Source organism: Fringilla coelebs (genome assembly GCF_963513975.1).
Source record: "Fringilla coelebs genome assembly, chromosome: 3".
Taxonomy (NCBI): Eukaryota; Metazoa; Chordata; class Aves; order Passeriformes; family Fringillidae; genus Fringilla; species Fringilla coelebs.
The window spans coordinates 3,674,246-3,700,287 of record NC_140030.1 but is presented as its reverse complement, the minus strand read 5'-3'; the positions used below and the strand labels follow the sequence as shown (position 1 = coordinate 3,700,287).

The following is a 26,042-nucleotide window of genomic DNA, read 5'->3' as shown; positions in this document are numbered from 1 at the left end:
TGTTGCCATATCTCCTTGTCCCTGATGTTATTTAAGTGAAGAGTTAATGGTAGCAATAATGGGAGGAGTTTTTAAGCCAAAGTGTTGAAAAGCATTGTTTGTACTGAGATCAGAGAAAAAAAATGCAGGAAATTAAGTAAATAGTTCCATGAAGAGAAGCAACAACCAGTAGAGCTTTCTAGTCTTGTGTGTTGGTACATTTTCCATTATTCCACTAAAGTTCCCAGCTCAACCTGACTCACCAGCTGGTGTCCAAGCTCTCCTGTTACTCTTGGATAGGAGGATTCACAGCTGCATTTCTCCTCAGGAGACAAAAAGCAAAGCGAGGCTGCTCTGTGCTGGTGACAGCATGAACATGCTCATTGAAAGCTTCATTTAATGTTTATAAACATCAGGGATGACAGAAATGTTGTAACTTCAGCATTTAGTGATTTTTATTTTTAACAAAAAAAAAAAATGCAGTTAAGGCACTTTGAGGCTGCTGAAACAGCGAAGCAAACATTTGTAAGTTTGTAGGAAATCTGTGTCACGCTTCTCAAGTCTATAGCTGTGGGTAGGAGGAGAAGTGTCAACTTATCTCCAGGAACTAAAACATCCTGATTGTATCACATAGAATCAACCTCTCAGATTCATTCCTGCGCTGAGAAACCCAGTCACATGAAATCGGCCAGTTCTGAAGAAGGACTTTGAAGCTTTGTGACCACTGGCATTTGTGTCAAGCCAGGGTTATTTACAGGCTGCTGTGAAGGGGTTTAACTAATCACTGGCAGCATTATCCAGTTTTTCATGCTTGGAGAGAAGAACTATCAAAGCCCTGAGTTTTGAGTGGGGCCAAAGAGGTTTTTCACTTTGAGGCATTATCCTGTGACCTGTGCTAGAGGCACAAGGCAGTGGGTTCATTTGGCATTCAGTATGCAAAACCAGCAATATTCAGGAGGTAGAAGCAGAGTTTGGCTACAAGAGTGGAGGTTTAAACATTGTCCAGGTGTGTTGGGTTTGTGTCAGGAAAGCCAGAACTCAGCTACAGTTGATGCTTGCAAGGGGATGTCAAGAAGAGCAAGATGTTTTTAAAGGTGTGCATCAGGCACTTGGGGACATGGTTTAGTGGTGGGTTTAGCAGTGCTGGGGGAATGGTTGGACTTGATAATCTTGGAAGGCTTTTCCAGCCTAAATGATTCCATGATCCTACACTTGTGTTCCTTGGCCTCTGCCATGAGCAAAGAGCAGAGGGGTTTGAGCCACAGAGGAACATCAGCAGTGGATAACAGTGGGGTGAGGGATCACCTGCAGATCGATGAGACCTACTGGGTTCCACTGGGTGCTGAGTGATGGCTGGTGTCAAAGCAGGGCCACTCTGAAAATCCATGGAGATGATGGGAAAATGGTAAATATTGCCCCTGTCTTCCTAAGGCTACAAATCCAAGGAGCTACAGGGCAGTCAGCTCTATTTTGACCCCTGAAGAAATTGTGGGATGAGTCCTCTTGAGCAAATTTTTAGGCATTTGCAGGCAAAGAAGGAATTCCCCAGGAGCAGAGCCTGACCGCCCCCCCGCCCTGGTGCCCCCTCCTGTCAGGGAGTTGTGCAGAGCCACAAGGTCCCCCCAGAGCCTCCTTTTCTCCAGGCTGAGCCCCTTTCCCAGCTCCCTCAGCTGAGCCACTTCCCCAGCTCCGTTCCCTTCCCAGAAAAGGGAAGCCACCAGCATCTCAGGCTCTTTAAACAGGAGAGGAGTGACCTAATCCCCTTTGCTGGTCACAAAATCCCACATCCTCTTTTGTGCCTCATAAGAAGAACTTCTCTGAACCAGAGGGGATTCACCATGAGGCTCACAGCATGGGGTGTTTGAACACAAAAATCATTTATATCTGCTGTAATATATTTCTATTTTCAATAAGATCTTCATTGCTGTGATGAAAAATGAGGTAGATAAGGTGTCTCAGTGTATCATGATTTTGTCATGATTAATGCACTTGCACGGTGCAAAGCCCCAGAGTAAGAAGTGAGCCCATAGACAACTCTCCCTTCCCAAATGATCCGAGGGGATTTTTCGCTGCAGAGTTCAGGCTGAGAACAAGAAGCATGTGTTCTCCTCAAGCAGAGCTGGCTCTGTTGGCAAAACTGCTACCAAACATCTCACAAAACTACAGAGTGGGTTGAACTTCCCAGGTTTTACATTTATAAGGAAAAGCAGTCAAGTATCTTACTTTTTTTTCCTCACCAGCAACAGATTGCACCGAATCCGAATTAGGTGGCTGCCATCTGCTTTCACACAGGCTTGGAAAACAGGCCTGCCCTCCTCAGCATGGGTGGGGAGGGTGCTGGAGAATGTTTACAACTCTGTGTTTACAGGATTTGGGATTAATGTGCTGTTTTCTTTTTCTGAGACAGAGTAAAATTGAATTAAGCTTTGAGCGAAACATTGAGTGCCGCTCGCTTTCAGCACCGCAGTGTAATTTAGAAAAATGAGCTGCTCAAATCATTCTCTACCAAAATATTCTGACCTCACCCAATTCAGTTTGGTAGCATCAGCCTGGGATGTGTATTTTGACATTTTTTTCTATTTTCAGTGCACTATAACAGACTCAGGTCTGAAGTCTAAGTAGTGAAGCAGAACCCCTCAGAATTTTGGGAGGAAAAGGAAAATAAGGTTTTATGGACTGTAAGGTTGGATAACTGTGGTTTTCAGAGTAGGATGTCCATGTTATTATCCCTCGGAGCATTCTAAAAGTATGTGGATGTGTCAGTTGAGGACATGGTTTAGTGGTGAACATGGTGGTGGTGCTGGGTTGGTTGGACATGGTGATCTCAGAGGTCTTTTCCAGCCAGGCTCTGTGAGTCTGTGATTTTGTAATTCTGTGACTCAGAAATCCCAGAGTCAATAAATCACAGGGTTACTTGACCTTGTCCCCTTGTCAGGGCAGGTTGTGTCTGAGCCACGCAGGTACCTCTTCCAATTTTAGTCTTATTTATTTAAAAAAGTGACAGCATGGAAAAATTATATTAACAATGAAGTCAGGGTCAGCCAGGTCCTGGAACAAGCACCTTTGGGAACACACCAGGGCTTGTGCCAGGCTTCTCCTGCCTGGTGTCCTACATCCCTGGCAGCCCCACATTGCTGGGCTTCTGGGGGTGACACTGAGCTTTCAGGAGTGGATTTTTGGGTGGTGACCCCCATCAGTGCAGACAGCTGAAGGTATCACTCTGTGTGCAGAGAGCCTTGGGAAGCCAAGGGAAAAACAGGCCTGAATTCCAGCGGTGTGACCCACAGTGGATGAGGATACTCCTGTAAGGAGCAGTTCCCTGCCTGGTTATTCCACTTGACTTGGCTGATTTAACTGATTTCCCCTGATTTCACACACAGGGACTTGGCTTAAGCTTTTCTCAGCTGTGGGGATGAATCAAAGAGCTCCGTGGCAGCAGGTGGGCTGGAGAGAGATTTTGATACCAGCGAAGGTGCAGAAACAGTAAAAGAAATTTTTGGACGGTTCATTTATTGGGCATTTCCATGCCTGGTTTTAGTGTCTGACGTGACACTACAGTTCCCAGGTGCTGTTCAGAGGAGAGCTGAGCAGCTCCAGCACACACAAAAGCAGCATTTGCACAAGGGATGAGAATACAAAACATTTGTACTTGGATTTGCTTTAGTTTTTAACTTGGAATCTTCAGCTGGATCAGCCTTTCCACTACAGCTCATTTACGCTTCTGCTGGAGGAGTATAATTTATTCTCATGTTTGCACTGCCAGGGTGGTTTTAAGTGGGAAGTGAGATTCAGACCTTCAATTTTCTGGTGGTTTCTTTGTGTTTTGATGACAGATGAACAGCTGGGTGCAGTAGCCTTTAACCAAGCCCCGGAGCATCCCTTCATTGCAGCAGAGCCTGCGAGACCTGTTGCAAATAAGTCATAGGAGGATAAAGCAAAGCAAAGCTCATTGTGCCTCAGAGCTGCTTTGCTCCTTCATTTGATAATTATCAATTTGGTTTTAATTATTTAAGCTGTTGTATTCTGCATTGTGTCACCCTGGGTCTGTGCACTGCTGTGGATGGGACAGCTCAGGAGCAGAGGGAGGGATTCCTGCTCAGAACACACTCAGATTTACTCGTGTGACCTTTGGACACGGAGAGGGGTTGATAAATCTCTGCTGACAAGCAGAGAGGCATCACCACTTGGAATTTGCAAATGTAGAACAGCAGCAATTAGGGAGGAGTGAGTTTGTATTGCCAGAGCTGTGAATTTATTTAAGGCAAGACGGATTCGGTGTGAGGTGTTGATGAAGAACGTTTTGTTTTTGCCCAGTTCCTGAAAAGCGCTTTTTAATAAATTGCTGATCTTTGGAGACCTGTAAGAAATACCACGGATTGCCTTTATCAGCCTATAATGTGCTTTCATCACTCCAGAGAAGGATGTGAGAGTGATACTAAGTTGGTCCCTGGAGAAAGGCAGCAGACACCGCTGATGGCTCAGGAGTCTGCGTTGAAATGGAGCTTAAATTTCCTCGTTAGCACAAATATCTCTCTAACCTTATCACCAAAGTACTGCTGCTCGCTTCTCACACACAGAATTACTCTTCTGTAATGCTACAAGTAATTTACCTCAGTAATACTGAGTCAAAAACAACTCCTGTCTGAGCTGTTATGATTTATTGCTTCTTGAGGCTCTTTAGATTGAAATGGCCTTTCCAGCCTTGAAACTCTAAAATGCCTAAATATTATACTCTGCATTTACTACGAGGCAAAATCTGTGTGGATTTGATGGCATTGAGATAATCAAGATGAGATGCTGGATGGCCATTTTGCAAACATTTTTTGAGGATAACATCAAAAAGTAACCAGATGTTAAAAGTGTTGTAACCCTGCTGTTTTTCTTGGAATCATAGAATGTTTTGGGTTGGAAGGGACCTTAAAACTTATTTTGTTCCAGCCTCCTTCCATGAGCAGTGACACCTTCCACTATCCCAGGTTGTTCCAAGCCCCTGCCAGCATACTGGGTGCTTTTCTCACCCTGTGACCTGCCAGCTCGGGGGTTCACCGCTGTGCACACATATTTTATTTTAACATTTTAGTTTCTATGGCTGAATGGAGCTGAATTGGAGTTCGCCTCTGGGGCCAGTTTGTTCCCCTCCTCCTTCCAGTGCACAGCTTAGCGGGGTTTAAAAACTGCTGACGTTGTTTTAAGGGCTGATTTTTGGGTCGGGCCTTTTGTGAGCGCAGCAGGGGGAGGAAATTGTTGGAAAGCAGGGGAAAGGAAGGCTTGCTGTGGCTCCAGGCTGAAGGAAAGGGTGCTCCACTTCTGGAGAATAATCCTCTCACTTTGAGGTGCTCCTCCTGCTCCTCCTGCAAAGGCACTCCAGCAGTGCCCCAGCTGTCAGCATGAGCGCTATTACTGGGAAAAAACAGGGGAAGTTTTGTAACAGGGCTGGGGGCAGAAGTCACAAAATCAGAGAATGGTTTGTATTGGAAGGGACCTTAGGGAGCATCACAGTCCAACTCCCTGTGATCAGCAGGGACACCTTCCACTCTTCCAGGTTGATCCAAGCCCTGTCCAACCTGGCCTTGGACACTTCCAGGGATCCAGGAGCAGCCACAGCTTCTCTGGGCACCCTGTGCCAGGGCCTCCCCACCCTCACAGCCAACAATTCATTCCCAATATCTAACCCTGCCCTCTTTCAGCTAAAAACCATTCCTCCTTGTCCTGTCCCTCCATTTCTTGTCCCCAGTCCCTCTCCAGCTCTCCTGGAGCCCCTTTAGGTCCTGGAAGGGGCTCTGAGCTCTCCCTGGATCCTTCCCTTCTCCAGGTGAGCACCCCCAGCCCTCCCAGCCTGTCTCTGGCACAGAGGAGCTCCAGCCCTCTGAAGTGACTTGCTTAAATGGTCACTGAAACACCCAGGATGCTGGGGGAGAAGATGAATAGCAGGACGTTTAGGTAAAATTGCAGGGAGACCACAGAGGAGTTTATTCCCATGCGGACTCAGGACTCACCGCAGCAGGGATTTGTTTTTTCCTCCTAGGTGTAAAAGCAAGAGGTGTGTGAGCGCTGATCATTTTAGGTGAGCGCATTACAAACACTCCCCTAATTTAGCACATGCTAAAATAGCCCGAGGTGAAACACATGGTATTGCTGAGAGTCTTTATGTTTGAGCATGCTGCAAAAGCAGTGGGTTCTCTTGTTGAAGAGCCTGAACAAAGGAGGGCAGTTATGGGCTCAGAGTCGCTCCAAGCAGCGAACAAAAATACCTTAGAGTAGCAGTGAATGGCGTGCCTGGGAAAAGGAGGGCAAGTGCTCTGCCTTTGTGGTCTGGAGCTCTGTCCTCACCAGGTCGAGGTCGTGTCAGGCAAGAGCTGCTGGCGCAGGAAGGCACCTGAGGTAGAGCTTTTTAGAAGGGCACAAAGTGAAAAAACGAGCGAGGAGAATGATTCACCCGGCTCTGCCTGGCAAGCAGGACCAGGGCCCTCGGTGTGAGGACAGAGGCAGGTTTGGGTTTGATTTTGGCAACCACAAAAAGGTAAAACAACATCTGGTTTCTGGCTCTGGAGCTCAAAGCCAGCGTGCCTGAGTGTGACCTCACTCCTCATCCCACAGCACACAGGCTCTGCTTGTGTTCTCATGGGGGATTTCCCTGCATCCCACACAGAACTTGAATATTCCGAGACCCTGGACCGCTTCCATCCCTTGGCATCGTAACATTGCAACAAGCACCAATTTTCTTGTTTTTCTCCCATGCAATTGAAGAGTCGAAATCTGTGATGAATATATTAACATTCATTGAATTATAGAACAGATATTTAGCATTTTTCCTGAAGGATCCGAAAATGCTTTGCAGACACTTTCATGTATCACTACACAAATGCAGCTGCTTTTGCTTCATGCTTAGATTTAATTTGAGATGAAGGGAGAGAATTTGCTCTGTTATATCACAGAATCACAGAATGGTTTGGGCTGGAAGGAACGTTAAAGCTCATCTCATTCCAACCCCTGCCATAGCCAGGGAACTTTCTACCATCCCAGGTTGATCCAAGCCTTGTCCAGCCTGGCCTTGAACACTTCCAGGGATCCAGGGGCAGCCACAGCTTCTCTGGGAAACCCGTATCAGGGCCTCACCACCCTCACACAGAAATATTTTTTCCTAATATCCTATCTAAACCTGTACTCTGCACAGTTTTCTACAGGAGGACACATGATGAGTTAGAGCAGAGAATTTTGTTGCATAAACCCAGGTTAGAAATGCATCCAGTGCCATCCATCCACTCTTACACTTCTGGTGGCCACAGGCTGAGGAGACCACTCATGAGCTTTGCAGTGTCCTCAGTCTGGCTGCACCATTGGAATTTGGAGGTGCAAGATCAGGTCCAGGTATCTTTTTGAGCCAGCTGGGTGCCTCACCATGCGTTGCTGTGGGTCTGCAGCCTCCTTTTCTCCTGAAATGAACAACCCTCCAAAAACTCAGGGTGAAAGGTGATAAAATATTGATCTATTCTGAGTTAAGGCAGGAAAATTGGGTGTGGGTGCTTCCTCCTCTCTCAAAGCTCAGTCTCACTCCTGAGCCAAGATTCATTTCCATGGGAGGTGCCCTGGGCTCTTCCCTCATGGGTGTGAAGAGTCCCCTGTAGCTCAGTTCTCCTGGAAAGCAGCTCCTGCCTTCCTGCACCTCTTCCCAGGGGTGGCTTTGCCCACTGCTGCTCCTGTTGCCCCAGCCCTGAGCAGGGATTGTTAATCAAGGCCATAATCAGCCTCTTGCAGGTCTTTTGTTTCTCAGGCTGGTGCTCCCTCATTTCCTGTGATTTTTTTCCCTGTCTCTAGCAAAGCTGCATCCATTTGAAAGCTCCCGTTCCATTTTCCCCTTTCTTTAAGATGTATTTGTACTTTTTTTTTCTCTTTTGTAATCAAAACAATCTCCAAGCCCTGCCAGGATCAGGATTTCTCTGGGTGATTTCAAATGCACTGTGAGAAAGATTTGAACCTGAAGAGACTTAACTTGTAAAATGCACTCAGTGGAAACCCTTCAAATTCAAAAGCTGCTTACAGTGTCCATATTGGATGTTGAAGAGGCTGGATTCCAGGCTGGAAAGGGTCAAACACCACTTTTAGAGGGTTGGAGTGGCTGAAATTGCTCTCTCAGTCCACAGACATCAGGAGGGTGGCAGCATCTGGAGAGCCTGGCATGGATTGCCCAGAGAAGCTGTGGCTGCCATGGATCCGTGGAAGTGTCCAAGGCCACGTTGGACAGGGCTTGGAGCAATCTGGGACAGTGGAAGGTGTCCCTTCCCCTGGCACGGGGTGGCACTGGATGGTCTTTAAGATACCTTCCACCCCAAGCCATTCTGTCATGCCATGACTGGTGGCAGAGTGAGCTCCTGGCTGCAGTTAAAGGTGGCTGAGACTTCAAAATAACCTGAGGGAGAAGGGGAAAATTGAGGTTTGTGATACCCTAGGAGCTTTGGAATAACCCTTTAGTTTCCTGATGGATGCCATGTCTCCTGCAGCTCCTGTGGAATGCTAACAGAGGTGTCCAGGGAAAGGCCATAAAGGAGCTGGAGCATGCTGCCACCACCTTGGAGCTGCTCCACCTCTAGGCAAATAATTCGCTAATTTTTAGCTTCAAATGCCACTTACTTTGCAGCCTGCTGCACTTCATAAAAGCTGCCATTGAGCAATCCCAGTTTTCTTCACAGCTCCCACATTTTGTAAACACTGTCACTACAAAAGGCAAAGCTACTGGGAAGGTTTCTTCCCAAAGTCACTGTGGGAGTTCATTAACATTTAAGGACTTGGGTTCGCTTCATCTGGGCTGATCTTGTCCAAGTGTGAAACGGGGGACAGATCCTAACCCGGTGGTTCTGATGTGTCCCTTGAGAGCAGAAATGCTGCTTCAATGTCCTGTGCCTGGGATGTGGTGACTTTCAAGAGGGGTTTAAGTGTTCACAGTCCTCACTGAGCTTTTTTGGGAACAATTTGGACACTTTCATGTCACCATTTCATTGGAGAGCATTGTAATTATTAAGATCCAGTTCAGACACCTAAAGGAAGCATTGCTTTGAGGCTGGAATTTGTGTATTGGAGACAGATGGGTGAACTGCTGAAGATAATCAGAGGTCAGCTGGTTAAGCCTTATTTTTGAATAGCCTTGTTGGGGTTAGGGAGTGCTCTCTTAAAGACTATTTACTGCATAATCTGTGCAGATGAGTGTAAGAGAGTCTTTGAAGGAATTAGTGAAATTCAGCTGAGACTGCTTTGCATTCAGGCAGTAGAGAGCTGCTGAAAAACCCAAATGGCTGAGAGATCCTCCTCTGGTGACCCTAAAAACACATTTAAACCTTCTTTCCCACCTGCCAGCCTGATCTGTGACCTCACCATGGCCTGACAAAGTGGAGTTCTTGTGAAATGTGCTCTAGCTTTTAAGAGAGGGTAGTTAAGATCACTTTTGCTTCAGAAGAATGATAGGAAAATGCTGACATGCCTCATTTTTGAAGGAAAAATCCATATGCCACAGCCTTGTGTGAACAAATGTGGTGTCTGGGCCGGATGGACAGAGTTAGCTGGGCAGTGATGAGTCTGCTAACAGGAAGAATCTGCATCAAAATGTGAAGTGATGGAAGCTGGAGCAATCAGGCTGGAAAAATAGCTATTTATTGGGAATGTTCCCACAGCTAATGCTGGGATCATGATCCTCTTAAATGTGCCGGTGCCGTGGCGTGCAGTGTCCCAGCAGGGCAGCACTTACAACAGTCTGTCTGTCTGTCTGTCTGTCTGTCTGGAAAATCCTGTGGTATCTGTGACACAGCCACAGAGGTGCTGATTTACTCCTTACCTCTGCTGGATAGGAGCAAATAGCAAAGTAACTGGGGCTTGATGCAGTGTAGCTGGTGCTGCGCTGAGAAAAATCTTCCTTCAGGAAAAGGTTTCAGGTTTTTAGGTGTCGGGACAGGCTTGGAAGGAGCAATTTCAGCAGCTGCTCGTGCCTCTGAGGCTTTCTCTGCTCTCTGAGGTGATGTGGGAGAAGGTTTTTTTTTTTTCATTCTTCACCCTTGGAATAATCATAACACTTAGAGAAGAATTTAAACCATCCTGATGCACTTTGGGACAGCTGTGTGGATCTGTGCAAGGGGTTGAATCATGTCCTGAAGAAAGCAAATGGACAGGAAGAATTTAACTTGGCTTTCCTCTAAAAGTGATGCTGCCAGAGGTGCTCAGGAGTGGCAGATGCAGCAGGATCTGGTGGAAGCAGGCAGACCTGCACAGCAGCTCTCCCATGGCTCAGGGTGAGGCTGCACAGTTGTCCCCATTGCTGATTTCACAGCAAATCTGACAGTCCTGCTGCTGTTTGTTTTCCCAATATAAACACATAAAATATCCCATGTAGACAGGCTGGGAGCTCTGGGGGTGTTCAGCCTGGAAAAAGAAGGATCCAGGGAGATCTCAGAGCCCCTTCCAGGGCCTAAAGGAGCTTTAAGAGAGCTGGAGAGGGACTTGGGACAAAGGATAGAGGGACAGGACAAGGGGGAATTGTTTTAACTGAAAGAGAATAGGTTTAGATTAGATATTTTAGGAGAGAATTCTTCCTGTGAGGGTGGGGAGACCCTGGCACAGGGTGCCTAGAGAAGCCAAGGCTGCCCCTGGATCCCTGGAAGTGCCCAAGGCCAGGCTGGATGGGGCTTGGAGCAGCCTGGGATAGTGGAAGGTGTCCCTGCTCCTGGACAGGTTTGGAACTGGATTTTCTTTAAGGCCCCTTCCTATCCAAACCATTCTGTGACTCCAGATGTGATGGGAGGGCTGTGGGCACCACTTCATTAACATTCACATCTGGTTTAACTTCCAAGAGTGCTGAGCACTCCCAGAGAGCTTCTGGAAGCAGAAGCAGAGACTTTGTGCTCAGGCAGAGGAAGAGGGAGCACTCTGCACCCATCATTTCTACACCTTGCCTCAGGGTTTCTGGGCCATTTGTGGTCTGGTTGTTTTTCCCTGCTGCCAGATTTAAACTCCAGCCTCTGGAGCAGTGATAATCCAGCCTGTGCACCGAGTTACAAGGTCAGGAAGAAACCAGAGCTGCCAGTAGGACTTGAGCAGTTTTTAGCCATGGATTCTCCAACCTCAGAGTGATGTCCTGTTGCTGGAGGTGTGTTCCTGTTTTCCCTGGCATCCTCCACCACTGGCTCATTCCTGGGACATGTTTGCAGGGCATTCCTGTTCTGATAGGGCATCCTCAGGACAGATTTCCTTATTTGAATCTTTATAATACAAGTGACCAAAAAAATGACACAAACCCGAAGCGCTGGTTTGTATTTACTGTTATCCTGAAATTCCTTGCTGGGATACTGCTGCTCGACCCTGCTCTGAAAAATGCTCTAATACCCACAGTGAGCAGCTAATTTTGTCCTTTTTAAATTTAATTTAGACTTTCAAAGGGCTCTGCCTTGACCTCACGAGTTTAGGGGAAGCTCTGTAGATGAGTGTTAGCCTATTTTCACTGTCATTGTTCCCAACTCAGGTTTATCAGCAATCTTTCCCAGATTTTCATTAAAAGCACCAATGCCCTAGTGTATAATGCTCAAGTTAAATCCAGCTGTATTCATGTCTTACGTGATTTCTCATGCACAATTTTTGGTAGCTGTAAGAGAAGAGGAGGACGACCTCCCTCTAAAAGGAGTGTTCCTGCCATGAGAAGAAATAGGAGTACGGATTACACTTAAAATTTTACTTCTGAAGCACCAATCTGTGTTCATGGAATTGGTCTGTTACTGCTCCCCAAGGCACACTGTGAACTTGTAATGGAGCCACTGGGCATAAATAAATGTTTTAAGCAGTTTAGCTGGAAGTGTGGATCCTCACCTTTCCCCTTCCCCTCCTCTGTCTCCATTCCTGCCTCCTGCCTGGCACTGCAGTGAATTGAAGGGGCTTGTATCTTATTTCCACGTGGCTGCCTTGGAGATCTTTTCTACCAACTTCCCTCTGGACTCTCTACAAACATTAAAAGATGTTTGAAATTACTCAACCTCAACAGTGCTTGAAATTGAGCCATGTTCTGTTGTGTCAACAAAGTGCTGCAAGTGCTGATTGTAGAGGCCAGAATAAAGGTTTCCAGCTCTGGTGCTGCTGCCCGCAAAATTCCCTTATTAAGTGATGTTTCCCCACCTGGGAGCTCAGTTGTGCTGCTCTGGTTGCTTATTTGTCCATCTTCCTTTATTTTATTTAGATTCTATAATCAATGAACAGGTTGGAACAGTTCTGCAGCAAGGCTTCCCCCCCCCTGCCATGTGCAGGGACACCTTTCACTATCCCAGGTTGCTCCAAGCCCTGTCCAACCTGGCCTTGGACACTTCCAGGGATCCAGGGACAGCCACAGCTTCTCTGGACACCCTGTGCCAGGGCCTCACCATCCTCATAGGGCAGAATTTCCTTCTGATGTCCTATCTAAATCTCTCCTCTTTCTCCCCCTTTGTCCCATCCCTTATCAGTCCATGTAAAAAGTCACTCTCTCGCTTCTTCCCTGCTTGTTTTCCTTTGTGTGCTTGGATCTACTAAGAAATTATTTGGGGAGGAATTAAGGGTTTTGTGGTTTATTGCAAATTTGTGATATTACTTGGAATCTGAATAATTTCATGGTGCCCTACTTGGCAGTGCTGGTTTTTTTATTAGAGATGAATGTTTCAGAGGTGGAAGAGGATTTCCTCTTCTTCATACTTTTGTTCCCCATGAAGTACATGGAAGAGGAGCAGTGAGGTGTAATTTGTCCAGTTTTGGTCGCAGATGGTGTCTTCCCTGAGCAGCCTCTGCTCTGGAGCCAGGCTGGGAGAGCTGGGAATGTCCAGCCTGAAGAAGAGAAGGATCCGGGGAGACCTCAGAGCCCTTTCCAGTGCCTGAAGGGGCTCCAGGAGAGCTGGAGAGGGACTTGAGACAGGGTGTTGAGGGAACAGGACACAGGGAATGGCTTCCCACTGCCAGAGGGCAGGGATAGATGGGATACTGGGAAGGAATTCTTCCCTGTGAGGGTGGTGAGGCCCTGGCACAGAGTGCCCAGAGAAGCTGTGGCTGCCCCTGGATCCCTGGAAGTGTCCAAGGCCAGGTTGGACAGGGCTTGGAGCTGCAGTGTCTCTTGAGTGGTTTCCCTTCCCTTGGCAAGAGTTTGGAGATGGTATCTAAGTTCCCTTCCATCCTAGACCATCTGGGTTCCTGGTGTCAAATGGAAACCCTTTATTTTGGGAACACTGCATTTCAGTGGGTGCAGCACAGTCTCTCTTCTAGCTCTGGGTTTCCTCATTCCTGCAGCAGCTTTGATATCCTGCAGTCAATCCCTGGTCACAGCCCACTGTCATCTGGTGTCTGAGGGCATCCTTTAAGCAGAGGTGAGGATTGAGTTTATTTTTCAGTTCAGAGAGTGTTTCTGCACTTGGTGAGCAATGAGCTCTGCTGGTGCTGGATCAGACATTGGAAATATTATTTCTCTGCTGGTCCTAGCTGACAGTGAAAGCAGCAGATTTCCCTCAGTGTCTGAGGTCAAAATAAGCAAAATATTTCGAGGGCCTTTGATTCCACAGTCAAGTCCTATGATAGCATTGGAGCTGCAGATTCCATAGGGGGAGGTTTTGTTGTCTTGCAGTTGGGATATCCCAGGAGCAGTGCTGTGAGTGCCAGACCTAACAAAGCCTGATGTCCTGGAGTTTCTGTCTCACAGTCAGCTGCTCTGGGACCCAGGGGGAATCTCAGAGAATTGGTGGAAGGTTTTGTGCCATTTAAAGGGCTGTCTCTTCTCTGCAGATCCTTTGGTGCTGAGAAGGGAGAGGTTCACACTTTCTTTTTTTCCCAAGGGTGGACATAGAGGAGGATTCACCATCCCCATTCATCATCAGGGTGAACTTTTGGGCAATTTTTGGCCTTTTTGTTCCACAGGAATTTGGGGTCTAGAGAGGAAATCCTATGAAGAGCAGCTGAAGGAGCTGGGGGGCTCAGCCTGGAGAAAAGGAGGCTTAGGGGCATTTTCATGCAGATGGAGGAGACCCCCTCAAAGGTTCCTGTTTCTCCTAACACTTTGTTGAGAGAGGAGATAGACTGGAAATCCTAGAGGATGTGTGGGTATGGGAAGCTGAATGAAAGGGATGCCTGAGGAGGACTGAAAAAATGTGGGTTTCAAGTGAGAACGTGGGAAGGAATGCTGGCTTGGCTTTGTGAGGAGGTTGTAAGACTTAAATATTTGAGTTCCCTGAAGATGTTTGAGGCTAAAATATTAAGGGAAAAGAACAGCATGGGAAGTACCTGAAACCACTGGCTTCTGAGCATATGCCCAGTCCCAGGGGAGATGATTCCTGATGAAAGGGGGGACGTTTGCAAAAGCTTGGGAAATGGTAAAAAATATCCATTGAAAGGTTTGTTGAAGGACAGCAGCAGTTGCAGGGTTTCAGGAGAAACTTCCAAATGCAACTTTGAAGAGTTCATCAGAAGTATTTAGGAGAGCAGGTCACAGACCCCTGGAGGTTTGGGCCTATAAAATGCTGTCTGTGCTCCAGGTGGAGATCCCTACAGGGGTGTCTGTGCATCCCTGCCTATTTTGAAAATTATCCACATTTTTGATGTGACTGTCACTGTCTAAAAACAGGATGTAAGGAGCTTGAGGAGCTTAGGAACCTTCTGCCATGTGACAGTGTCATTCCTGGTATGTGAGGATCATGGAATCACAGAGTATCCTGAGTTCAGAGGGATCCATCAGGATCATTGATCCTACCCCTGGCCCTGCACAGACACCTCAACAATCCCACCCTGTGCATCCCTGAGAGCATTGTCCAAACTCTCCTGGAGCTCTGGCAGCCTTGGGGCCGTGCCCATTCCCTGGGGAGCTGTTCCAGTGTCCAGCCTCCCTCTGCAGGGAGAAGGGAAGCTCAGTGATACCCACAGCTGTAACTTCTTGCTTTCCAAAGAGCTTTGAACACTCCCAGCAGCTGAGTTCCCTCCCTCCCTGTGCCATCCCCGCTTGGAATGTGGCATTCATCTGAAGTATTCATTAAGATGGGGAATTATTTGCATATTATTAGCATTATTACATGGAAATAAAGCTGCTGCTGGTTCTTCCCTCCCTCTATGTATCTTTCATCACCCGCCTTTATAAGGCTCTGAATCCTGTTTGTTGTGTGACAAACTGGGCTGATAAATCTCGTTACTCACTTCAATGGCTGGGAGACTCACTGCACATTACTGAATTTGGTGAATTATGTAATAAATGCATAATTAAAATTAAACCCAGAGCCTCTCATGGAACCTCAGAAAATGCCGTTCATCATGAATTATAGAGAAACCTACATGGGTATTAAAATTTAAGCCTAATTATTTGGATTTATTTTCAATCAATATTTAATATGTTACCTATAAGTTCTTGCAGACCCACAGCAAATCTGTTGTTGTGGCTTTGCTGGAAAGCACAGAAAGTGTCTGTGTGTGTGTGTAGAGTGAGGTGTTTGTTTTCATGGGGCTTCATAGCTTAATATTTGATTACAGAAAGGAAAACTCCCCTGAGCATGGTGTCCTCAAAAATTTTTTCAGCCACAGGAAGTGTCTGCAAGGGGTTGGGTTTTGCCCAAGTCTTTCCTCACTTGATCACCTTTGAATATTGCCCAGAGAAGCTGTGGCTGCCCTGGATCCCTGGAAGTGTCCAAGGCCACATGGGATGGGACTTAGAGCAACCTGGGATGGTGGAAGGTGTCCCTGCCCATGACAGGTAGTTGGAACAAAATGACCTTTAAGATCCCTTCCAACCCAAACCATTCTGTGATTGTAGTTTACTGGAGGAGAATCACAGTAACAGGAAATAATTTACTCAAATAAAGCACTGCTTGGATGCTCACTCATCAAATTGGTATTAAAATAAACTGAAAATCTTTTCCCCAATGAATTTCTGCCCTCCTGGTTCTTGCTTCAAGGCAGCTGCTGTCAGGTTTAAACTTGAGATGTGCTAAAAACTTCTTCTCTCTGTGCTTAAAACGGGTTTTAGAGATACTTTCCTTGGAAAGAGAAGGGATGTTTTTCAGGCAAACAGCCTGCAAGTTTAATTTTGAAAGGTTTGTCTCTTAAGTAGCAAATTGAATAGAAGGGATTTGATTCCCTTAAATCCCCGATTCTAGAGAAAGCAGCTTGAGATCTCAGTAAGAGAATTAACACATGGGTTAAACTTACAATAAGAAGCAGCACTTGGAAAACGCCTATTCAGATGCCGTTAAGGAAATAATAGGATTAGTTCTTGTCGTGTCAGTGTGGATTCCTCAAACTGGGGGCTGTGCTGACACACAGCCGGGCTGTGTCGCTGGTCTGGCCGTGAAATTGGGGACAATGACAATAAAGATGACTTTTCTTGGAGGCAAATTCCTTTGAATGTTTAAGCCAGTGCTTGTGTACACACACAGGGCAGGTAATTCGGGATGACAAAGGAGCCCCTAATAATTCCCCTCCCTCCCCAGATGTGCTGTTTGTGGCTGAGGTGGTGGTAATTGCAGCTGGGTAAATGGTGAAAAAAGTCAGGACTACACCGTGGCAGCGTGTTTTCAGCTCCTGTAAACAGATTTCTGTTCATTTCTGTCATCTGTTGCAAACACAATGTGGTTTCTTACCTGTTATTTTCATCCCTTTATTCCATTGTATATATATTTTAATGTATATACATTATACCCATTGTTTAGGATAAATAATTTTTATTCTTTGTTTATATTTATTTGTTTTCACTGTTCATGACAATTCAGAATCCTGCAAAAACCCATTATTTTACTTTTCTTGTGTTTTCCATTCCATAATCATCCATGTGTGTGTTTGTTTTTAGCTTAAACCAAAGAGAACGAAGCCCTAAGGCAGAATTTGGGTTATTTTGACATCACCTGATTCCATCATAGAAGGAGCTGTAGGAGACCAGCGCTCTGGAAAACTTCCAGCAAAATGGTAATGAGACCAAGAAAGGCTTCTGTTGTGCTGTCACTCTTCTGGTCTTGTCTTCAGCCACAACTTCTGCTGCTTTGCAAAGCTTCTCTTTCCTTCTCCATGAGGTTTTCTCTTGCAAATAGTCCTGGGTATCCCATAATACCCCCAAAAGTGCTTTGGGAGCTAGAGGGGAGTTTAGACAGCATTGTACAAAGCCAAAAATTACATGAGAAGTTGTTGCTGCCCCTGGAAGTGTCCAAAGCCAGGTTGGGCAGGGCTTGGAGCAGCCTGGGATGGTGGAAGGTGTCCCTGCCCATGGCAGGGGCGGAACTGGATGGGCTTTAATGTCCTTTCCCACCCAAACCATTCCCTGATGGTGTAATTTTGTGATTCTATGATTCCATAACTTCCAAGTTTTTTGTTGACAGGTAATTGGCAAATGTACCAAATTTATCAGTAAATTATCACCAGAAAATTTATACATATCATAACACCATAATACCAGCAGTGGAGGAAACACGGTGGGGATGTGCTCAGGCTATTTCCCTTTCCATGTCAGAGCATTCCCAAGCACTCCTCAAGCTGGAACTTAAGGAAGCAAAAAAACCAAGCCAAACAGCTTTACAGCTTGGTCTCTGACAGAGAGTATTTGCTGTGTTTTGGCACAGGATTTATTTAGGGGGTGTGTATGAAGCTTGGAGAGAGCTCTCTGCACATTTTGCAGTGGCAGCTGCTGACGTTGCCTCGAGTTGCAGCCAAAGCTGGGCTGGTTTCAGCTCTGTGTGTGTTTTAGCTCAGTGTTACTCCATTCTGGAAAGCTGAATGATCTCACAGATTTGGAGATCAGCAATATATTATCTTATTTAGTTTGCAATTCAAGATTTTGAGGAATTCTTTAGAAAACCTGCACTGAATGCACATGTTTACATGCATGTAATTGTATCAGGTTACTGTACCTATATTTTTCTTATCCTTGGACTGTTCTTGCTTGAAATCCTTCTGCTCTCCTCTGAGCTGTTCCTTTCTTACTCACTAACACGAGTTGCTCTCCTTTAACAAAAAGTGCTTATCCCTATTATATGTAGTTTAAAATGTGTCCATTTAAATTAATATTTAACAGAGCAGAGACATGTCTGTGGTATAATGTATCCACTTATGGTTAATCATTATTTGAGGTGATTTGGCCTCTTTGTACTTAATTTTGTGCTTTTTATCCAGCAGAATCATTTGTAGATTGCAGTGTAAGAGCTGATTTACACCTCAAAGTAGACTGTTTCTCCTGCAGCTCTGCGTTTATCAGTTACCAGCATCCTTTTAGCAGCATGAAGGGAGCACTGAGTGTGGAAGGATCTCATCCCAAATCAGAAATCCCAATTCCTGTCCCAGTTTAAGGTGTAATTACCAATCAATTGGCACCCACCTGTAAAATTATTTTCTTAAAGTCTTTGAAATGGTTAATTTGCACTGCTGGGATCTTTTATTCCATCTGACTTCATTTGTCTGTTCCATCACTGAAAGGGTGCTCAGGCACTGGAACAGGCTGCCTGCCCATGGTGGAATCACCATCCCTGAAGGGATTTCAAAGCCCTGTGGATGTGGCACTTGGGGACATGGGCTAGTGGTGGTCTTGGCAGTGCTGGGGGAACTCGATGACCTTAAAGACTTTTCCAACCTTTAAGATTCAGTGATTCCAAGTGAGGTGCCCAGTCAGAGCTGCTGGTCTTGGCTCTCTCAGTCATTGACACTGCCATGTGTCCTGTCCTAGAAATCCTGACCTTTTGGCTCCAGCTTTGACTGGGTCTGCACCTCAGACACTGAACCTTTGGTGGGATGAGCTCTGCCACCCCATCAGGCATCCCTGAACATCCTCTTTTTATTTCACCTTTTAAGCTTTAATTGATGGATAATGGTTTAGTTAAGATTTGAGCACTACTGTTTATTTAATTTTATTCTTTTCTCTTTTTTTGTTTTTTAGGTATGAAAGGTTTTTATGGGTGGTGAGATGTTCCAGTGCTTGGATCAATCTGTTCATTTAATGTGGGAAGGAGTGGATTTTTTTTTTCCTGTTGTTTGGTTGGGTTACTTTAAGTTTCTGGAATTTTATGTCAGCAGAGCTGATCCAGGTATAGAGACAGAGAATCATGAAATCAGGATGGTTTGGGCCGTAGGGGACCTTAAATCCGATCTTGTTCCACCCCTTTGCCATGGGCAGGGATACCTTCCACTATCCCAGGTTGCTCCATCCAGCCTGGCCTTGGACATTTCCAGGGAGGAATTTTAAGAGATGAGATGATTTTTAAGGTCCCTTCCAACCCAGTCCATCCTGTGATTCCCTGACTTTCTAAAAGCTCATCAGAAACAACTCCACTCCCCAGGGTTTTTAACGTGCTCTGTTCTCCCTCAGCCCCTGCTGAACCCTCTGGCAGAGCAGGGCTTTGACTCCCGGTCCGCTGTGTCTCCCGAGTTCAGACATCTCCGCAGAAGATTAAGCAAGTTAGAGAAATTAGCTTTGATCCCTTTCTGCCAGCATAGGATTATTCCACATCACACTGGGTTTGAAGTTCACACCTAATCCAGTTTTACACGGCCCGGGGGACCGGGCTCCTCCGGGCTGCGTCTGCTGCAGCCTCTGATTTAGTGGCACTTCCTTGATACTGAGATTCAATTTGCATTCCCATTATTGCATCCCAGTCCATCCTGTGCCATCCCATAATGCTGCTGCTGCTTCCTGGGATCAGCCCTTCCCAAGGCAGATGGATTGTGACTCTCCCTGTGCTGTTTTGGGTGCTCACTACGTACATTAATACACATTGATGTATATTTAAACCACACTCTTGCAAACAGCTCTAGTGTCCTGTGTGGAGGTTTTCAAGCTGTAGGAACAGATTTACATAAAAAAAGGGTTTGGAATGTCCAGCCTGGATCTTTGTGCACAGAAACAACTGGTGTGAAATGAGATTCCAAGAGCCACCTGTGCAGAACTGATGCTGATCGTGGCAAAGTGGAGTGTCCTGTCCCCATTTTCCAGAGATTAACTGCTCAGTCCTGAGGGATTTTTTATCACACTACATTTTATTTATGATATTTGTAACCCCATAGGTTTTCTTCCTAATAAATGTGTATTTTCAGGCCAAAAAAATCTTTGTCTGTGATCCTTTGAAATGCTTTTTTACAGGCATTCAGCATCCTGAACATTTTCTCCTCACACACACCAGGCATGGGAATAGCAGAGCATTCCAGCCAGGAGTGTTTGAAGTCCCCAAAAGGTGCATTTAAAAGTGACAGCATGTTTTGCTGTACTGACAGAAGCTTGGTTTAGCATTTGCATCACTCCCAGGGATCTTTCAGGAAGTGTCTCCTGGAGCAGAAAGCACTGAATAGGTCAGAAACGTGGTTTATACACCAAAAAGAGGGTTTATAGGTAACAATTTCAGGTTTCTAAGGGTGGCTGTATTTTAGTGGGAAGCCCAGAATGGAGTTCTCCTCCCTGTTCCTGCCCTGTGCCTTCCTTTCATACACACCTTGTAACAGTATTTCATTTTTCTTTAAGAATGTAGCATTCATAGAAGGAGAGAGTTTATAACACTCTTGTTGCACGGTTGGCAGAGAATATCCCTGTTTTTCCATGCTGAGTTGCTTGGACAGCCCTGCTCCTGCTTTTTCCTTCACTGGCAACAGCTCCTTCAAAAACTAAATCCAGCCCAGTGATATTTAATCACAGAGTCACAGAATGGTTTGGGTTGGAAGGGACCTTAAAAATCATCTCATTCCAACCCCCTGCCATGGGCAGGGAACCATCCTCCTCCCCCAAAGCTGTCCTTGGCAGAAAAACACCATTAATCCTGGTGGGAACCAGCAATTCCAGAGATTTCACAGCACCCCTGTAGCAAAGGTGTTTTGGAATTGTCCTCCCCCATCCTAACAAGGTTTTGACCTTACCAGGAGCACCCTCTGCAAAAAAAAAAGAAGATTTTTTTTTTTTAAGCACATCAGCTCTGGAAGGTCACAAGGCTGTCAGAGTGACTTATCTGCTCTCCTCTGGAAATGGCATTTCTGGAAGGCTGTGGCGGATGCTGCTCCGCAGTCTGGGCTGGATCCTGCGGAAGGGCTTCAGGAGATCCATCAGATGCCCTACTTAATTTAAAATGTTTGGAGTTTCTTTTATTTTTTTTTAAATTTTTGTTTTGTTCTCTTCAGTGTAGTAAAATTATTTTTACGACCCTTTGGGTATTACCTGCTTTTATAAATCTTTCTATAATTAAATTTACAAATCCGCCTGTGAGCTGGTGATGTGTAAAACCTTGCAAACGGGACCCTTTGTGTGTTAACCTATATTTATGTTACTTTTATTCCTTCTGGCAGTAATTATCCTGGCTCTAGGCCTGGGATTAATCTATAAGATGCTGAACATGCTTGAATGTTTTTCCCCCCTTCTCTGTGGCAAACTTATCTTATGCAGAGCAGGACATTTTTAAAACTGCTTCCTATGAAGTGGTTTCACTGTTCCCCCTCTTAAGTGATTCACAGGAGGAGTCATGGCAGAGGTTCATTGATCCTGGGCTATGGGTATGGAAGGAGAAATGATTCAGCCTCTGTCAGTTTGGTGCTGAGCTGTTTCTCAGCCTGATGACACAGCTCTGGCTGCCTGGCCAAGGGACTGTCATCATCACTGCTCTCTGCAGGACTGGGGGCACAGACTGGGACAGGGCTGGGGGTGTTTTAAAAGCTGTACAGGGGCTCCAGCTCTGGTCTGGTGGGGCTGGAACTTCCATGCTGTGGACAACAGGCAGCTGAGCAAGAGCCAGGTGTGCCTAGGTGGCCAAAAAGGCCAATGGCCCATGGGCTGTTCCAGGAAATGTGTGTCCACCAGGACCAGGGCAGTGCCCATCCCCTGTGCTGGAGCTGCTGGAGCATGTCCAGGGAAGTGAACAGAGCTGGGGAAGGGGCTGAAGCACCAGGAGGGGCTGAGGGAGCTGGGAAAGGGGCTCAGCCTGGAGAAAAGGAGGCTCAGGGGGGACCTTGTGGCTCTGCACAACTCCCTGACAGGAGGGGACAGCCAGGGGTCTCAGGCTCTGCTCCCAGGGCGCAGGGACAGGATGAGAGGAAACAGCTTCAAGATCCCCAGGAGACATTAAGGTTAGATATTAGGAATAATTTCTTCCCCAAAAGGGCTGCTGAGCCCTGGCACAGCTGCCCAGGGTGGTGGTGGAGTCCCCATCTCTGGAGGGATTTAAAAGCCACTTGGATGTGGCACTTGGGGACACGGGTTAGTGGTGGCCTTGGCTGTGCTGGGAAATGGTTGATCTTCCATGATTGTGTTATTTTGCCATGGTCTTGAGGCCAAGGTGTTGCAAGATCCTTAAATCATGGAGGTTGTGGTTTGCACCCACCATACAATACCTCGGTGGAACATACATTCATCTTCTTACTGAGTAAGAGTTCAGGGACATCAAAGACAGGCACCAAGACTTTCTGGAGAAGAGAAAATGGTGTTTTCTGGGTGTCATGTGAAACAGGTGTGGGAAATCCACAGATTTCTCACACCTAGGGAAGGAAGTTCTGGTTCCCCCATCCCTAAGAACATTCAGGATCAGGTTGGGTGGATCTCTGAGCAGCCTCATCTGTTTGAAGATGTCACGACTCACTGCAGGGGGTTGGAAGGCCTTTAAAAAAGCCTTTTCCAACCCAAAATACTCCCTGTGACATGTCCTCTCCTCTTCCTCCTGAGCTGGCAGGTGTTGCCACACCTGCTCCATCCCTTTCTCCATCCCCACTGTTGGTGGATGAGGAAGAAGCTTTGAGAGACTCAGTGCTGTTTCAGGACTGCTGGTGCAACATCCTCTGGGGGTGTCCTCATGGCTGAGCTGTCCTTGGGGACTGTCCCTTGGACATAGGAGCCATGTCCCAACAGTGGTGACCTCAACAAGTTCACAACTGAAAGCTTCAGCCTTCCTGGATTCCCAGATCGATGCAGCCCCGGGCTCTTTGCTGCTGTGTCAGGAGAGCTGCCGTGGGCTGGAGCAAACTTTGCCCACTGGGAATTTTTTCCTTAGAAAACCTTTCTGGAGTCATTGATTTGCAGCGTGTCTGAGCCAAATTTAAGCATGGAGCCACAGAGATCTGAATTTAGCTGTGCTGGCTGTTTTCCCTGGGAGGAGGGATCACAGGGATGGATTTGATTGCCTGGGAAAATTAGTGTTGATTTCAGTGAAGAATATTTTATTACAGTGTTTGCATTGGCATTGTCTTCATAGGATAATGGCTGAGAGTTTCCTGTGTTTCCTGTGCTTGTGTGTATTTAATAATTTAAGCTATTCCTTCTAAATACTGGCTTGGACTAGGAAAGAAAAAAGAAGGCTGCCTACTCTTAATATCCCATCATAAAATAAAATCACTAATCCCAAAGGTGAAGCTGCAATTAAAAAGAAAGAAAACCGGTGTTGAGAAGTATTGAAACTGAATAATATGGTCTAAAATAGACACTGCCTGTGGTGTTTGCTTCAGATACTCAAGATGCTGAAGTTGTAGTGCCTTGAAAAACTGGGATGCTGTTCCAGGATCCCAGAATGGTTTGGGTGGGTGGGGAGAGACCCTAAAGCTCCTCTCATTCCAGCCCCTGCCATGAGCAGGGACCTTCAGTTTCCCATGTTGCTCCAAACTCCTTGGGGAGCCTGTTCAGTGCCCAAACACCCTCTGGGGAAGAACCTTTTCCCCATTATCCAGCCTAACCCTCCCTTGACAGTTTCAGCCATTCCTGGGTCCTGTTCCTGCTCACAGAGAGCAGAAATCAGAGCTGCCCTTAATTAGAAGTGGAGGATCCAATGTGGAGAATCCTTTCTCTCTTCTGTTTTACAAATATAAAATCACAAGTTGACCAAGATATTGGCCTTTAAACCTTATTTTGCCCTGCATGGGCTGTCAAAACTCCCCCTCAAACTCCCTCCAATCCCCCCAGGCGCTGTCTCCACACCAGGAAGGTTCCCCTGCCCTGAGGATCCAAACATTTGCTGCACATGTGGGGCACAGGAGAGCCAGGAAGGCTGTTCAATACCATCAGGGAGCTCAGTCCCTCTCAGTTTGGGATCTAGTTTGCAAAGATCAGGGCAGGTGAGAGTTGTTGCTGAAGGCTGTGTGTCTGGGAGTCTCCCAGATTCCCTCTGGCTGCTTCTCTGGAGGTGGGGAGCTCCAGGACAGGGCAGGAGTGCTCCAAGCTCCCCAGCTGGGTGCTTTGACCTGCCTGGCAGTTTTCCCTTCTCTCCCTTCCAGTGCATCACAGGAAGTTTTGGATCAAGGGGAATTACCTTCAGACAGTAATGAAAGAGGCTGCATTGCTCATAAATGCAGCACTGGACCTGTTAAATTGGGCTGTGTCTGGCACTGGGGGATGAGTGCAATCTAATAAAGGTATTACAAGCACTCAAGTTTGGGCAATTAAAATGATAATGATATGCTGGAGCTAACGAGGCTGAGGTGAAGCTTTATGGGGATCAGGGAGTGCATCCAGGTCTGCCCTGGCACACAGAAGCTGTGGCTGCCCCTGGATCCCTGGAAGTGTCCAAGGCCAGGCTAGACAGGGCTTGGAGCAACCTGGGATGGTGGAAGGTGTCCCTGGCCATGGCAGGGGTGGGATGAGATGAGCTTTAAGGTCCCTTTCGGCCCAAACCATTCTGGGATTCTGTTTGCAGAGCTTCTGGTCTGCAGGAGAAGAGAAATGAAAGGGCTGAGAGGAGGGGAGGATTAACCATCACTTAAAGGTTATTGCACATTTTATCTGCAGCCGTGAGCCTCAATCCATAGAACCACAGGATGGTCTGGGTGGGAAGGAACCCTAAAGACCATCCAGTCCAACCTCCTGCACGGGCAGTGACACCTTCCACTCTCCCAAGTTGCTCCAGGGAGGAATCCTTCCTTTACAGCAGCATTTTCCTGGATCAGGAGTGGCAGCCAGGCTGTGCTCCCTCTGAGCACCTTCCCTTTATGAGAGGAGCAGAGCAGGAGCAGAGGAGTCCCTGTGACCCACCACTGTCATTTCCTGCCTTCAGAGCTCTCTGTGGCAGCACAAGGGCTCCTTTATGGCATTGTGTTTACCAAAGCTGCCTGGAGGAGGTTATTTAAACTGCAGTGGTTTGAACCATGCTCTTGACATAATTTTTCTCCATCTGTAGCTTAAATATCAGCCTCTTCTCTGAACTGAATGACTCTCATGGTTACTCAGATGCTTTCAAGGTGCAGTAGTTCCCTTTGTGAGCACCTGTGACATTTGGAGCTGCCCAGTCTGATTGCTACAGAAATCCAGCGTGTTCCAGGCTCTGTGTGGGAATCCCAACAGTTACAGAAGCTCATGGAGACACTGGGGTCAGGCTGGATCTTCTCTATGAAACAATTTTAATTGGATTTTAAGAATAATTTCTTCCCTGTGAGGGTGAGGAGGCCCTGGCACAGGTTTCCCAGAGAAGCTGTGGCTGCCCCTGGATCCCTGGAAGTGTCCAAGGCCAGGTTGGACAGGGCTTGGAGCAACCTGGGATAGTGGAAGATGTCCCAGCCAATGGCAGGAGATGGAATGCAACACTCTTTAATGTCCCTTCCAACCAATTCTTCCAAGAAGCTGCTTTGCAAACTCCAAATGTGATTATTATAAATGAATCTTCGTTTGATGCAGGAACACTCCCATTGTGTGGTTCTATGGCCACAACAAAACCCCAAAACAACCTGGTTTTTATTTTCAAAAGAAAAAACCCAAACCTGGGGAGAAAGCCCCAGGAGCAGCAGCTTTCAAAGCATCCTGCAGCTCTGTTTCTTTGTGTGTGGGCAGGATGTTTTCTGTCCACTCAAAAAAGACATTTTTTTTCCAAATAAATAAATAAATAACCATCAATTCCTGGGGTGAAATTCTCAAAGGCTTCTAAGAGAACCAGCACTACTGGCCAGCATGGCAGAAGGGAGAATTTCTTGGTGTCACCTTGTGCAGCCACTTTGAGAGAATTGTGAATCAACCAGGTAATTTGTTCCAATGTTTCACAACCCTTTTGGTGATTAAATTTTCCCTAATATCCAATCTAAACCTCTTCTGGCCTAACTTGAGGCCATGTCCTCTTGTCCTGTCTTGCCCTGAGTGTTTTTGTTTACCTCTTCTCAAGATAAACAAACAATTGTCAAGTTCT

At 46.5% G+C, this 26,042-nt stretch overlaps 1 protein-coding gene across 2 annotated transcripts in view; it reads left to right on the top strand.

The window, feature by feature from the left end:
• The window catches only part of XKR6 (XK related 6), a gene marked incomplete at both ends in the record, with an annotated part of 173,756 nt that overhangs the window by 30,707 nt on the left and 117,007 nt on the right, over positions 1-26,042 (top strand). Inside the window, 2 exons of one of the 2 annotated variants that reach the window (XR_014616066.1) lie at positions 16,787-16,902; positions 18,857-20,002. The exons of the other annotated variant lie outside the window; for it this stretch is intronic. Of the gene's footprint in view, positions 1-16,786; positions 16,903-18,856; positions 20,003-26,042 lie in introns of those variants that run through there. 2 annotated transcript variants of the gene reach the window in all.